Genomic DNA, 12,840 nt, shown 5'->3' with positions numbered 1-12,840 from the left:
CCTCATTTCCTGTGATAGAGAATGTGCCTCTCTTCCAAGACTGGTAAACGAGGCTCGGATGATATTTAGGAGAAATATTTTGTGATTTATCAAATTAGGAGGATAGTTTGCCAAGAGATTGGCCTGAATTTCATCACAATCACTGACAACTGGATGGCAAAAGTACAACAGCAAAACTTGTAGTCTAGAATCAGAGGGAAGGTGATAGTAGGACTCATACTTTCTATTTATTAAAAAACAACAACAACACAGAGGTGATCTTATAGTTCACTCCTTTTCTCCTCTGGCTGCAACTTATTTCCAAACAGGTCATTCTCCCGCTTCTAGGTCGGGAAGTGTTCTAGGTGTGGTTATTGCAGTGGCGATGCAGGGTGGGTGCGCAGGGAGTGATTGGAGTGGGAAGGAGAGCCAGCAAGTAAGATGACTGCAGAAGAATGAGGAGCTATAAATCAGCTCTTGGAAGTTGTTTACACCTTACTTGGAAAATATGGCAAACACACATGGAAAGACATGAAAACACATTCATGCAGAAGAATGTGTCACAACATTCGTGAAGTGAAAGAATGAGTTCAGGGCAGAATAAATGGTGGGTGGATGGCTGAAAAGCAAGTATTTCAGGAGAAGAGGTCGTGGTCATTGAAGCATTCTGCTGGAAAAGGAACTAATCATCTATCTCTTGCTGGGAAGAAAACCGTGGGACCTGTTTCTCAGAATGACTAACTTTGAACACACTTAAATATTATATGAATAGATTAGGTAGTATATGACGACTAAGCCTCTTCATTTCTATTCATTAACATTATACTTACTTAAGCTGCAGGCAGAAATTTTTATGAATGTGAAACAGAAATTAAGTTATAAAATGTGGAAATTTTAGAGTGCCAGTTTTATATAGTTTAAGTTAGGGCACATACAGAGAGAACAAGGTAGCTTGGCAACAGAGAAAGTAGAATCCAAGACAATGGGAAATGAGCTCTCCAGATAGGAGGAAAAAACAAATTATAGTCTATATTCAACATTTAGACTGGATATATCTGTATAGAAACCAGAAGTTTTTCTGAGCCTGTGTGGGAGTCCATAATCAATCTTTGAAGATGCAAGTTACACTATTCTCCCTGGGAAGCCTTCCTGACTGCATAGCCATTCCTTTCTCCGGGATTCCCCAGAGTTTCATTCTGCATTGCAATTATTTGCCTCCTGTTGCAAGAGCAAGAATCCAGCAGGTGTTAGCAGGCAGAAGTGTTTGTTCATTATAGGCCAGGAGCTGTGCTGGTGACATTCATATGAGCCATCTTATGTAATCCTTGCGACAACCCTTTTCTTCTCATCATACATAGGAGGACCTCCGGCTAAGAGGGCGGGTGGTATGTGTTGTAAGAGGTAAAGGCAGTCTTCACACCAGAGGTTTCTAGACAACAGGTTCTCTGCTATTTGCTCCACGGCAACTCCAATCTATAGGACAGTGAGTCGTATGTGAAATTAAAAGATAATTGAGTAGCTGCTTTAAAAAAATAGAAACAGGTGAAATTCAAGTTTTGTACTAACATTTTGATTTTGGAATAGTTTTAGATTTTACAGAAAAGTTGTGAATGCAGTGTTGAGATTCCTGTATACCCCATTCCCAATCTCCTCTAGCACTAACGTCTTATATGAGTGTGATGTATTTGTCACAAATAATAAATCCCACAAATAAATGCATACTAATGCATTTGTTAACTAACATTCATACTTTATTCAGATTTCCTTTGTTTTTTACCTAATGTTACTTTTTTGTTCCAGGGCAGGAACCCATCCAGAAGGGTATCCATCCTGTCTCCTTAGCTTCCTTTTTTTTTTTAATCCTCACCTGAGAACATTTTTTCATTGTTTTTCAAGAGAAAGGCAGGAAGAGAAACATCTTTGTGAGAGAGAAGCATCGCATATGCACCTGGACCAGGGATTGAACCTGCAACCAAGGCATGTGCCCCCACTGAGAATCAAACGTACAACTTTTCTGCTATCAGATGAAGCTCCAACCAACTGAGCCACACAGGCCAGGGCTTCTTAGCTTCCTTTTTTATTGTGATGGTTTCTCAGACTTTCTTTGCTTTAATGTGTTTGACAGTTTTGAGGATACCGATCAGGTATTTTGTAGAAGGTCCTGAATTGGAATTTGTCTGATGTTTTTCTCTTGATTATACAGGGGTTGTGATATTGTGATTATAATAAGAAATTATATTTGATCTTCCCCGCTTCTGCCACGGAACTCCTAAACCCCTGTAACTTCCTAAATGAGGAAAGCAAAAAAGGGGTCTTGATATTCATAACAAACCCCTTTCAGCCACACCTGAGGTGATGTTAATAAGGTGACTTTTGGAAAGCTTTTAAGGGTAAGGGCTCTCAACCTGCCATTGGAGGGCTGGGACTTTCAGTCCCACTCTCAGCCTCTGAGGAGGGGAGAGGAGCTGGAGGTTGAACCCATTGCCACCAGCTGATGATTTACTCAGTTATGCCTATGAAATCAACCTCCATAAAAACTCAAAAGGGGGTGGTTCAGAGAGCTTCCAGAACCAGAACTATTCCATGAGCATCTGACTGTACTGTCCGTTCCTATCCTTTGATATACTTTGTTATAAACTGGTAATCTAGTAAGTAGAATGTTTCTCTGAGTTCTGGGAGCAGCGCTAACAAATTAATCAAGCCAAGGAAGAGGTCAATGGAGTCTCTGATCTATAGCTGGTGGGTCAGATGCACGAATAGGACTACCGACTGCTATAGGAAGTGGGGGTTGGGGAGGGGTCCGTCTTGTAGGACTGAACCCTTAACCTGTATGATCTGATGCTATCCCCAGGTAGCTAGCATTAGAATTGAATTGATAGCTTAGAAGTAGTGTTAAAACATACACACATCACTGGGAGTAAGAGAGTTTGGGAGGAAGATCATAGAAGTACATTGCCATTCTCATCACATCGTATCAAGGGGTACACACTATCAATGACTTACTACACCTGGCTGAGGCAGTTTGCCAGGTTTCTCCTCTGGTAAGTTACTTCCCAGCCCTTTTCATACTGTGCTCTTTGGAAGGGAGGTTTACGGGGTGGGTGTTACGTTCTACTTCCTTCAGAGGGGATATCTATATAAGTTATTTGGAATTCTGTGTGGGAGACTTACCTAGTCTCCTTCATGTACTTACCTCTTGAAAAGAAATAAAGGCATCAATTATTTATATTAGTATAGATTCATTACTATTTAATAAAATTAATTTAGTCATATATTTTGTTTAACCCCGTAGATAAAAATGTTATCACTTCAATTCATAATCAACTAAAACATTATTTATGAGATATATTTCAATTTGTTTTCATAGAATGTCTTCAGAATCTGGCATGTTATTTATACTTATGACACATGTCAATTTGGATGTTAAATTCTCATCAGAAATGATTGATCCACACTTAAATTTTATGAAATTTGTGATTGAAAAAGTAGGTTCACATACTCAACCTTCCCCAACGGTTTTCCAATAATTAAAGCAATTACCAAAAAGTCACTTTCCTTTAATATTTGCATCCATTTGACATAACTGGTTTATCTTTTAAAGAACTGATTTGATATAATTTCAAAACTATGTCCAAGTTAAGTAAATTTTACTAACTCTGTCATCTCAGTATTATTACCATCAAATTGAAAGTGGTATTGTATACATTGAAAGGCACCTTTACACAGGGTCTGGCACAAATAATGCCCTTTTTTAATAACAAAATCTTTTATTACAAAATCATACACATGTAATTCTGTAATATAACAATATCACACTCAAGAACACTCTATGACATTTTAGGTGAAGTGTTCAAATTAAAGCTATAAATTATTTCACCCATATTGTTACCCTACCAACCACACTCAAGCAGGTGTTACTTTTGCTGGACCCTGTATTTATCACAATTAACTAATCATTATTCAACTTCTTCTTTTACTTGTGGTAGCAATTCATATAATACTGTTGATTATAATTTAAATCTTTGAGGTATTGAATCATATTAGAAATAATTGCAAAATAATTATTGAATTTTATTATGAAAAATTTCTATTCCAACATAAATTCCCATATGATATTGCTATGTCACAAGTAAGTTTTAACTTTCCTCTTAGCATCAAATTTAGCTCATTTATATTCAGTGTCATGTCAGTGAGAAAACATAAATCACACTGTCATTTTTGTGGCATAAATCATTCTGTCCTTTTTTGTCTTTGTCTATTTCATATATTAGGCAAGCATTTCTTTTGTTTCAAGAAAACCTTAAATTAGAGTTAACAGAGTAAATCTTTGTAAAACTCTTCCTTAACTCAAATGGCAAGCACTTGCAGAGCCTACAAAGATTATTACATTGTCTTGTGTTTCTTTTAACAGTTTACAAATGGATGATTTTTCATTGCATTTATGATTTACAAGATGACTTTAAGAACTTCATATCATGGAGTGTGCCTCAGAAAACTGATCACAGATACTTTTTAATATGTATTATACATTAGTATAAAATGATAGAGGAAACAGCAGTCTCTTGTTTTGTAATTATAAAAAAATCTAAGGTTTTTTTTTTGACATACTATAGCTAGAGCAATGTTTGTCATAATAGGAATGAATACAGCTAAAATAATTTGATAGTTTAAAAGATTCAAAAATAGCTATGTTGTGAATTTGATTTTTAGCCTGGGAATTGATAACATTTCTTAGTAATTTAGAAGTCTTTTGAGACAAAAGATAACCAAAGTATTAAACAGGCAGTGGTTTTTATCATACAAATTAACTAAAATTAATAAAAAATATTTTCAGTTTTTCAAATTTTGAATCAGTTACTCTTTAATATTGTTAGTAAGATCTTGGATTCTATGTGCAATCATTTTATGGCTTAACTGAAGATCTTTTACTTTTTTTAAAAAAATAAAGATTTTATTTGTTTAATTTTAGAGAGAGAGGAAGGGAGGGAGAAGGAGAGGGAGAGAAACATCAATGTGTGGTTGCCTTTCATGCCCCCTTTGGGGATCTGGCCTGCAACCCAGGCATGTGCCCTGACTAGGAATCAAACCTGTGACCCTTTGGTTTGCAGGCTGGCACTCAGTCCACTGAGCCATACCAGCCAGGGTAGATCTTTTACTTTTTGTAAAACATGTTTAAAAATTTTTCCTAATAATATTCTAATATTTCAATAACTGAAGTAATAATTATTTTACCATGTCTTCATATAAAATTGGTGTTCTGTTTTGTGCAAGGATTGAAACCAGAGTTACAAACTTAGAGTCCCTTGAAAAATAATTTAAAATATTATTGGGCATTAAGTCTAATTTCCATAAATTAATTTAATTGAAGAAATTTTGACTGTTTAAACTTCTTATCAAATATACAATGTATTTGCTGAAAATGAAAATTTACATATGTTATATTGTGTATATGGATATACTGTGTGAGTGTGTGTGTGTGTGTGTGTGTGTGTGTGTATTTTTGCCACAAAGGGGCAGCTTTTTTATTATACCCTGCTGTGGGAAATTGCAATGCTCATTCTTTGTGAAAACTCTGACATCTTCTTCCAGTCTCTTTTTTTCCTTCATTACTGTTATGACCATAACTCTAGCTTCTAATTTCCACTTGATTTAGCATAAGTATGCCTTCATTTTAAACTAAAAAATTTGTGCATACTTATTTTTTTGCACCAGAAATATAATTTAATTTTATTATGATTAAAATAAATATTTCAATTTAATTATCAAGTATAACTTCCATAGGTATCACTATAACTTCTGCTGTCTATATAAAATATTCAAATAAACATGCCACTATATTATATCTACCCATAGGAAAAAAATTCATTCAAAATGAATCAAACCATTGACATCTATTAGATTAGTCATGCATTTATGTGTATACTAAAATTGACGCATGGGCCAGAAACACACATATAATATAACAATTACATCTTACATAATACAGTAGTTAAAGTAAAATGTAATCCACTAAAACAACATAGTACTGTTTAATAGAAACAAGTTTATACTTCTTTAATTTTTAAATTTAAATTAATTAAAATTAAAATTAAAAATTCAATTCTTTAGTCACAATGACTCTATCGTAAATGTCAATAGCCAGGTGTGGTTAGTGACGACTATATTAACACGGCAGCTCTGAAAGATAAAGTCTGAATGGCTTGACTTTAATTCTAAGGTCAAGGTCTATAGAGAAGAAAGCCTTTAACCCCTTAACGAGGGGCTGAAAAAATGACCAGAGATAATTTATAGGTGCTTTCTGCCTCAATATGTTTTCTTACATTGGAAATGTAAGAGAAAAAAGGAAAAAGAAAAAAAAAGGAAGAGGCTCAGAAATATGTATCTATAAATCAATGGTAGTTAATAGCTGATTCAGCTCATTGAAAGTAAATTTCCTTCTCTTTTATAACAGACCGCATCCTGAGGCAGGAGGTGTATGATACCAGACATGCACCATTGGGTTTTAGGTTGTAAAAGAGAAATTTGACTTGCCTTGTGAATGGATGAGGATCAGGGCCGGGGGGCGGGGCGGGGCGGGGGCAGAAGATTTTGACTCACTATTCAGAAAGACCTTGTAACTATCAGAGCCAGACAATAAGACATACTGCCTTAGTTGGGCTCAGGGTCTCTGTCACTAGACTGGTTCAACTAGAAACTGAGTACAGAATTTAGGGCATTCCAGCACCAGACGGAGGACTAGGCTTGGATGACCCAGAGGGACCCCTCCAGTTTTTAGATTTTGTGGGTCAAAGTAGGAAAAGCATAATTGACTTTCTTTCATTTTAGATTAGGAGGTTACCAGGCATTACAATGTATTTGTGTTCTTTTTTCAGTCTATGAAGTGGGTGTTGTTTTTGTATTCCATCCCAAATCCTAACAAGCAGAACTGTTCTGGCCATACAGATAAGCACAATCCTTCGACAATTTCTCTATTGACTAATACATGACTCACTTTGACTCCATTTATGTATTTATACCCTTCTCACTCCCAGAGAAAATTTAAAGCAGCTCACCGTAAAAACAATATACTTAGGCACTTTAGAAAGTAGGGCTAAACAAAGGATTGTATTCGGGTAAAATAGTTGTTTCCAAAGAGAGGAATCCAACCCCCTCCATCTTTTTTACAAGATTGATTGGTAACTTGAGCCCAAGGTGTTTAAACTTAAATCAACAGTAGGTTAATGACACAAATGAGATTATTATACTTTTAAAACATAGGTGCAGATTAAATTATCTGAACACTGTAAGAACTCACCCATCCTTGAAGCACTATTTCTAAATGTAAATGAATAGCCAGAGTCCAAACAGAAGAAAGTGACATGACAAACTTCAAATTAATTTTTCCCAAATGCACAGCATTTTCACATATTTAATGGATTTAGTACACAGTGCTCTGAGCAAAAATCTGCTTTCATAGACAACCACATCAACTCTAACTTAAAATAATTAAAATTGTTTACTGCTACCATGTGAGTAATGTAAGATGTGTTTAATTCATTGATTTACTCTAAGGGTCTCAAGCTATTATTTTAGAAATAACATTTCAAAGTGGTGTTTTACATTTAGAATTTATTCCCTGTTTACCCTTCCAGAATCAATAAAATGTGGATGTTGGGCTGGTAACGTCTGATGCCATGCTCTTCATAATTTATAATTACCAATATTTCTTCTATCCATGCCTCTTTCACAGAGGAGTCTACCTTGCTTTCGACCCTGCTGTGGTCCCCCACCCCATCATCAAGCAGATCCAGAGGGGACCGCCACTATTCACATGTTTACCTAGAGCAACACACACATCTCCACAGGAGGAGGTAGAGATAGTGAGAAACAACAGGTCCAGAGAGAGAAAAGACAAGGCATAGTCACAGAGGGGGTGAGTCCCCAGAGGGAGATGAGCAGAAATATCAGTCAATGCACTTGACATTGACAAAGTTATAAAAGCCAAGGGATTCTTGGCTACCCTTTCCTACTGTTGTTGCAATGAGCACTCAATCAATGTCTGTCCAGGAATTCTGTTACATTTAGCACTTGTACCCCATGAGATTCTTTCCAACATCCAGGTTCTTCTTTTCCTCTTCCCATCTTTCGTCTCCTCTTCACCCCTCAGGCAAGTCCTAACTACTCAGCCAAGACTTCTTTCCATTCAAGAATTTCTGCCTTTGCTCTATATTTCTAACTTTTATTCTCAAACCAAAAATGCAGGTGGCCTCCTAACCTCACTCTCCCTTTTTTTTTTTTTTTTTTTTTTTAAATTTCCTTCCATGGACCACAGCACTTTGCTAATTGTAACTTCTTGGTGGTTTATTCTTTGGATTCTCCAGTGAATTATCAGATTTATAGGCCATCATAAAGGTTGATAAGTTTGAGGGCTAAGCCCCAAGAATTTAGTGAAGAACAGTTTCTTGGTGTAGGCTAAGAGGTTGAAAATGATCCGATCAGAGTAATTTAATTGGATAGAGAAAGAAGCAATGTACAGTATGGAGGTGAGATATAGTCAATAGAGAAAACAAATCTTAAATTAGGATGGGATACAGTAGAGTAAGGGGGTAGAGTAGTGTTTACATATCTGTGGGGTGTTAGGCATTAAGCTGAGGGAGAGAAGGAGAGATTTAGGTGAGCTATGTAAGAACCCGCTTATTTTGTTTTTATTCAGCAAATACTCACTGAATTTTCATCTGTGTCAGCCCTGTCCTATGAAGCTTACTCTTTGGTATGGAAGACAGACATGAAATTATTTGTATGTATTATTTTGTTAACAATTATATATCTATATTGATCTATCATCTATCTGTCTATCTATCTATCTAGTTATTTTATTAACAGTTTTGTTTCTTGGAAGATATAGTAGTATCTGGGGTGAGGGGAGATTTGGAATCAGATGGTCCTGGTATAATCTGAATTCAAATTTAGCTGTGTTGCCATGAGTATGTTATTTAATCTTTCTGAATCCACTTGCCAAATTGAAAGTTGACAACAATCTACCTCTCATCATTGTTCTAAAGGGTCAATGAAATAATTTATGAAAAGTGCCCAGTAGAAAAGTGGTATATAATGGAATGAACGAATCTTTGACAAAACAATCACAGTGCTCAGACACAACGAAACCGGAAAAGCCGGCATTCATGCTGCCTGTCACCTGCCAGACCCAAGAAGCAGAGACAGGGATTGAATCTTTATGGGCACTTTATTCAGATGGCCGGCAATCTGAGAAGACGGTGGGTTCATACCCTAACAGAATGTCTTACATTTTCTTTCCACTCAGCCTTTTTTATAAGGGGGCAAAAATGTAGGTAAAAGATTTGGAATTCAAGAGAAAAAAGTGTAGGTAGGGGATTTAGAATTCAGGAAAGAGGTTAATCAGATAACAGCTGCAGTCCGGCAATTCCTCGCGCATCCTTTCATCCACTGGCCAGTGATTTTCTTTATCTCAAAATCTTGGGCGGTGGACTGTCTCTCCCTGGAACACAACGGCTCAGATACCACCTTGATTGCCTATGGTCTTTTCTGGAGCACAAAGACCAATCACCTGAAGTCCCCTGGAGTCAGCAAGGGCCACACCTGCAGTTCCTGAAACAATAGCTTTTTACACACATTAACCACTAGGCTTATTAACTATTACCTTAAACTAAAATTTTCCAACTCTTGATTTCCCCATCAACATAACCAAATTTTTTCACTTCGCAGAAACATTTAAAAGTATCCCTTTCAAAATTTTGGGCTTGTAATTGATTTACAAGGAAGAGAAAAATGTCAAACTATGGTGTTTGTTTAAGAAAATGATACCGATGCTTGTACCAAAAAATTTTTAATAAAGCCAAGTCAATAGAATTTTAAGTAATTACTATTGGTGTGTCAAAGATTAATAACAAGTTTTTGAGAAGCTTAAAATCAGACACAAGTAGTTTAAAATCAGCGGGAGTGGTGTAACAAATATACTCAAAATAATAATTTCTGGTATTTGTTAATGCAGTCTGCATTTTCCCTCCTTCAGCCTCCTTCCTCCAACAACCTCAGAGAATGGGGCAGTGTGTGTCATAGTATAGTAGTTAACTATTACTGTATGCCTAACCAACTATACCAAAAGTCAGTGACTTAAATTATTTCTTCTCTCTCATGTGTCTGCTGCCCAACTGGGGGTCTTCTGATATAGGTTGAGCCCAGCTAGGCAGCTCTGCTTCAAGCTGAGGGTCCAGCTGAACTTGACTTTTTGATATCGGTTGTGCTCACTTTTGTTGCCTATACATTCATTGTTAGGCACAGGATGAAGTGGCATCAGCTACTCAGTAAGAGATCCTTTTCATGACAATTGCAGAGACCTGAAAATACAAGCAGAAATACATGCTGCACTTAAAACATAAAACTGGCATTGGCATACTGCCACTTTTGCCCATGAGCCATTGGCCAAAACTAATCACACAACAAGATCCCAAGTCAAGAAGCAAGGAAATAAACTCCAGTTCTACAGAGCAAGAGTCTGCATTCTCACTTGGCAAAGATTCTGTCCTAAAGTAGGATGGGAGTTATGTGCAAGGCAAGTACACTCACATACATTTTTAAAGACTTTTTCACTATATAGGTTAAAAGGGGCAAAAAGAAAAAAAAAGGTTAAAGAAGGGTATGGAATCATGAATTTCTCCATGAGGCATATACGAGGTCTGTCTGGAAAAAGTTCAGCTGTTATTACTATACTGAGAACTGTTTGCTCAACATTGATGTAATGTGGCAGCCAAGGAGAGTGGACTGGAATGCACATGCATGAACAATGATGACTTCACTCTACTAGTCAGTGGAGGTACTAGACACCCTTGAGTGAGCATGTGTACTGTGTGGCTATTGCATTCAAAATGACTGAGCAAGTAGAGCAACAAATCTGCATCCAATTTTGCATTAAGCTTGAACATTCCCTCACGGAAACTATTCAGATGATAGTTTCGCAGCTTTAGGCAACTGGTGATTGGCAGCTTTGTCACAACGACATGTCCACTCATGCATCATATCTCATGCAGAGTTTTTTTGCAAAACATCAAATCACCCATGTGACTCAACCCCATTACAGCCCAGATTTGGTGCCCTGTGACTTCTGGCTTTTCCCAAAACTAAAACTGCTTTTGAAAGGGAAGAGATTTCAGACCATTGATGAGATTCAGGAAAATACAACGGGACAGCTGATTGTGATTGGGAGAACTGTGTGAGGTCCCAAGCTGCCTACTTTGAAGGGGACTGAGGCAGCATTTTCCTGTGTCCAATGTTTCTTGTATCTTCTTCAATAAACGTCTCTATTGTTCATATTATATGGTTGGATACCTTCTAGACAGACCTCATATTCTAATAGACCTTAGAGAGTTTTGAAAGATTCCCTTGCTCAGTTGTTAAGGGCTACCGGATAGTATTTTGAACATTTCAAAATAAACTCTTTCAGCGAAGCTGAAATGTACTAATTTTGAATACTTAGCCATCTGGAGCATTAGATGTTTAATTACAGCTGAAAACTCATGAATGAACAGTGTGAGGCAATTTTTCTTTCCAGTGGATCCCAATTTCTTTGTCTTTATTTTCAGGAGAAAGAAAAAGGAATATGCTAGTGGTTACATTGTGCTATTTCTTGGGCTTTTTCTTTTTCTTTTTTTCGTTTCATGTGAGTTCATCTTATAAACATTGTCAGAACATGCCACAATCCATGTCTCTTTTTGATAAAACATCAACTATAAATGCAAGTCTATCAGTTATGTAAAATAACAATAGTCATAGAAAAGTACTTTATGTTAGTGTTCAACTGCATTTAGAGTCAGTTTCCTTGAAGCTTACAAGTTTTATATTTCTTTTGGAGCATAGTCCTCCTGTCCAACCTATGAAATACTCTTAATAACTAACCACAATTTCAAAAATAAAGAAAATGATGGGTTTATTTTCAGCATGAGAAACACTAGTCTATAATAATTAAGCTAAAAATTTAAAATTTAAGAGGTTTGTAAAAACATTATCAGATGTGATACTACATTTAAAATTTTTATCATTCATAAAACTACAGATTTTAGGAATCTCATTTTCCCATTCTTTCCCAGACATGCTACAGGTCAGTAAAAGCCAATTAGGTAAACACTGTTAAATGAACCTAAGTTATGTTCAGTCCTGGTCAAGTAGCATAGAACTTGCACAATTAGTTATGATTCTTCATTGTCATCAAAGAGCTTGCAGTCTGGTTGAAAAGCAGAGAGACTGGTATGAAATGGTCAACTGCAAATCTTGTAGTATATTATACGCTCCATTTTTCTGTACTACAGGTAACTTCCCTTCTCCACCCTATTTTAATTAGTTCTGTCCTCACTGTTAATACCTTTCACTGCACCTTGTTTATGTCCTTCAGAGCACCTCTCACAGCTGTGATTCTATATCTGGACGCTTGTTTATTGCCTGCCGTTTATATTAGATCATAAGCTCTAATGGCAAGTGCCTTGTCTGGTTTATCTACTGATAAATACGTGGTACTCAGCATAATGGTCAGCATCTATAAATGCTGTTGAATGGATGACTGAATGAAAGAAAGAATGAGTGAATAAATATCACTGAATGAGTAAAATTAGAAGATCTTAGTTTGATTTGGTGTGTTGGAAGACACATAATTTAGTTTTTGCTGCTGTTGTTTAGATGTAGCATAAGAAAAAATGACCATCAGCAAAGGGGATGTGCAAAAATGTGAGGAACCACCTCCTTTTCCATTGCCCAGAGAGTCTAGGTGCCGGGTCAGCTCTAGAGATAGAAGTCCATACTTCAAGGAGCAGAGGGTGAGACTGTGTCTACCCTGGCCTCAGACTTCTCAGAAGT

This window comes from Pteronotus mesoamericanus, unplaced genomic scaffold (genome assembly GCF_021234165.1).
Source record: "Pteronotus mesoamericanus isolate MK-2021 breed Mesoamerican mustached bat unplaced genomic scaffold, CSHL_Meso_final scaffold_167, whole genome shotgun sequence".
Taxonomy (NCBI): domain Eukaryota; kingdom Metazoa; phylum Chordata; class Mammalia; order Chiroptera; family Mormoopidae; genus Pteronotus; species Pteronotus mesoamericanus.
This window is presented reverse-complemented; position numbering follows the sequence as displayed.